Here is a 4080-nt window from a genome sequence, read left to right on the forward strand (position 1 = left end):
CCGGGAACCAGGCCTCTCCCTGCCATGTCCAACAGGGTCACGCCAGCGGCTCCCAAGGCCCTGGGCCAAGTGTAGCATCTCTTTCCCCACCCTGCTCCTTCACTAATTCTAGAATATTTTGTGGTTAAGAGCATGGACTCCAGGGTCAGACTGCCTGAGTTGCGTTCCTGGCTCTGTTACGTGACCTTGGGCCTGTTACCTAACGACCTCTCTGTGCCTCACTTCTTCATCTTTGATGTAGAAATCAAAACAGATCATTGTAAGGATGGTGTGAGGATTAAATGAGTTAAAACATGTAAAAGGCTTAGAACAGTGGCACATCTCAAACAGCACAGACGTTCTCGTGACTCTTTATTGCACTTCTTCTTACCCACGCATTTAGACCGATAACTAAATAGGCAGCTGAGAGGGGAGGGCAGCCGGAGTAATAATGGTCCGCAGTCAGCATCACTGGAAAACCAGAAAGGAGCTGCCAGGACACCCTCTCGCTCTCACGGAAAGTCATCCCCGGGTGAGGGGGGAGGGAGAGCTGGCCCCCCCCCACCCCGCAGCCCTGCTCCTTAGACTCCATGCTGGTGTTGTCTTGCCCTCTGCTGAGACGGACAGCCAACAGCACCCTGTCCAATACTTAGAGCTCAGGCACACCTGGCCACAGGCACAGGTCTCTACTTGATGTATTTCAATGGATTTTTAAAAATCTGTATCAAGGGCGCCTGGGTGGCTCAGTTGGTTGGGCGACTGCCTTCGGCTCAGGTCATGATCCTGGAGTCCCGGGATCGAGTCCCGCATCGGGCTCCCTGCTCGGCAGGGAGTCTGCTTCTCCCTCTGACCCTCCTCCCTCTCATTCTCTGTCTCAAATAAATAAATAAAATCTTTAAAAAAAATAAATAAATAAAATAAATAAATAAATAAATAAAAATCTGTATCAAAATTGTTTATGAGTCACCTAAGAGTCACTCGGATCTGTAAGGTTCTATAAGGCACAAACAACAGTCTCACTCGGCAGAGGTGACCACGTTCACTTGCCATGACAGATTTTTCTGGTGCCTCTGGCCACCCTCCTAGGCACAGCCTTCCCTCCCTCCCCTTCCATAATCCCCATGCCATTCTAGTTAGATGAGAATGGACATGACCTCGTGAAACCATTGACATCCAGTGGTGAGCCATTTAGTAAACTGTAAACTGTGATTTTTTTCTTTGCATAACGTTTTATTCTCTCTGGAACTGATGATGGTCCTTTCGGTTGTTCACTTAATTTTCTATGTACTTAGAAGGAATTCTGTGGCTTCTCACTTTATGACAACTGACATCTATTGGGCACTTCCCTATGTGCCGGGCACCCTTTAAGTACTTTCCGTGTGTGAACTCACTCAGTCCTTACGATAGCTCTCAGAGCTGTACACTCTATGATCTCGTGTTATAGATGAAGAAATTGAGGTACAGAGAAGTTAAGTGACTCTCCCACGATCCCAGAGCAAGGAAGTGGCAGAGCCAGGATTTGAACCCAGGCTCTTCCCACTGCAGGGTCTGTGCCCACCTGGCCCCTCCTGGCCCCTGGGAGCCCATCTGTGCGCCGATCTCCTCCAGGCCCTTCCTTGTGCTCCTGCTGATTTCTGTCCCTATGGCCAGACTGTAAGCTGGGTGAGGGCAGGCCCCGTGTCCTGCTCCTCTGCAACGCTAGAAGCAGGGCTTACCCAGCAGATCCTCCTGCGCTGGGCGGGGCGGTCCTGCCTTCAGCTGCCTACCTGTCCGCGTGTTCGTCCACCACGGGCCTTACAGGTGGGAGGTGGGGCAGGGAGCAGAGCTGGTGTGCTTACAGCTGGGCCTACAGAGGCTCAGAAAGGCCAAACAAGTGCCTCAAGGCCTCGCTGTCGGGGTACTCGGGTCTGAACCCCCTCCTCTGGCTGCAAGCCCAGGGCTGTTCCTAACAGGCTAGGCTGCCTCCTACAGACACAGACACATGCACACCACACACGTCACACGTACAAATAGCCAAACATATAGATACGTTATTCACGTATGCTAATTAGGAACCCGCATTTCCACAGTGCATGTAATAGACACAGACAGACAGACGTGCTTGCGTGTCGTACATCCATCCGCACACACAAGCACACACACGTCCCCACGGGATCCGCAGGCATGCCGGTTACATATATATGCATTACAGCCACAAACGTGTCGACTCGGAAACACATTATGTACACACGTGTTTTATTTACAGACACAAACCCAGCACGTTATGTATTCACACACACATGGGCTCACATAGCCTACACACATACGGAGCATAAACACACACATGTGGAAATATATGTATACACACATAAACATCCGACCCGCATTTGCATAACACACTAACGCATAGTCACACCGATATGTGCCATACTTTTCACACATTAAAACACACAGGCATCTGCACAAAACACATACAAACAGACACACACGATATACACAGGCAAACATACGAGCACGTGGGTACATCCACAGATGTGAAAACATGCACAAACACAGCCATACTTACACGCGCGTGCACACAAATACGCGTGCACGCGAGCGTACGTCCTGGCGTGTGCCCGCCTGGCCTGGGAGAAGGCCCACGCGTCCGGGTCCCGCAGCTGTCGGCTGACTTGGGGGGAGTGTGTTGCCCGACCTCCCGCTTGGGGTGCGTCAGAGCGTACCTCCCTCGGGCAGGGCTGGGCAGTGCCAACCTTGTTGCATCAGTGGGGGGGGGGGCGAGGAGGGTATGCAAGCCCTAGCCCATGGAGGGTTGAGGGTCCCCCAGACCTCCTGCCTTGCTCTGGAGCCCCACTTAGGGTTAGCACTGGTCGAACTCCCAGGGAAGGCCCAAGAGGCTGCAAGCTTACACTCTTACCAATGAGAAAATGGAGGCTTGCCCGGGAGGGTTGAATTTCGTGAAAGCCAGTTTAAGGAGAGAGGGGATTTGAACTTGAGTCTGTGAGAACCTAAAGCCACCACACTGCACCAATCCACACCTGGGAGTCTAGGCTTTCTACACCTGCGGCTATGCGCACAGTAGGGTGATGAATTGGTGCACATGGATCTGAAGGGTAGCAGCACTCTAGGTCCTGGGTCTGGCAAGTGGTTGGCAGGCTACAGGGAACCAGTCCCAGAATTCTGAGGCAATGTAGCCCTCCTGTGTGTTTGGAGACCTTGCCCACATCACCCCCAGCCCAGAGGTCCGGCCCAGGGAGGCCCGCTTACCCAGAGGGCCCCGAGGCTTGGTCCCTTCTTCCATCCCTTGGCTTCCTTCCCTGACCTGGTCTCCCCGCCACCACCAGCACTCCCAGACACATTCCTCTCCCTCAGACATTCATTTCAAGGGCTCGGCAATTTCTTTGCTGGATTTGATTTGCCGCTCAGGCATTTCCTCGAGTGGCCCCTCAGTGTTTGCCCTTGTCCAGATGGCATCCAGATGCAAACATCCCTCCTTTCCCCCCAGCTCTGGCTCCTCAGCTGGGGGAAATTAATCCTCAGCCCACCTCACACCCCCCTCCCGGCATCACTAGCTTTGTTTCTTGGGCCTGAGGTCAGGGCTCGGGCTAACACCTCTGCCTGCTTCTCTCTCCAAAGCCAGGGCCTCTGGCTGACCTGTTATCGGCCTCTCTCTCGGTCTTTGTTCAATTTAACAGGTAATTGCTCTGTGAGCCAAAGCAAATGTCAGCATGATAATGAGGGTGATATGATGCAGTTGCGGCCCAGGCCAGAAGGGGGGAAGAGCGGGGGGTGTGTGATTGTGTTCAGGGAGCAGGTGACGAGTGCCCTGGAGCTCCAGTGGGGGTCCTGAGAGATGACTGAATCCAGTGAGGACACTGAGGCACAGAGAGGGGAACAGGTAACAGTTGTGCTCACAGTTATGGGCCAATGTCTGTGGGCAACAATACAGAGACCAGCCCACGTAGTCCTGTGAGCAAGCAGGGTGTGATTATTTTCATTTTACAGATCCGGAAACTGGGGCCCAGGATGGAGAGAAAAACTAACCAGAACAACCACCTATGGAATAATTTCATTTGCCAGGCACTAACAGACGGATAGGCTACCTTATCTCTGGGAAACTTT

At 52.7% G+C, this 4080-nt stretch overlaps 1 protein-coding gene across 1 annotated transcript in view; it reads left to right on the forward strand.

Moving 5' to 3' along the window:
- POLH (DNA polymerase eta) overlaps nucleotides 1–849 on the forward strand; it is a 277794-nt gene extending 276945 nt beyond the window's left edge. Inside the window, exon 12 of the transcript XR_014147669.1 lies at nucleotides 709–849. The gene's annotated coding sequence lies outside the window, so the exon portion shown is untranslated. The remainder of the gene's footprint in view (nucleotides 1–708) is intronic.
- Nucleotides 850–4080: the final 3231 nt, after the last annotated feature.

Source organism: Leptonychotes weddellii, chromosome 8 (genome assembly GCF_054177405.1).
Source record: "Leptonychotes weddellii isolate Sample4059 chromosome 8, ASM5417740v2, whole genome shotgun sequence".
NCBI classification, from domain to species: Eukaryota; Metazoa; Chordata; class Mammalia; order Carnivora; family Phocidae; genus Leptonychotes; species Leptonychotes weddellii.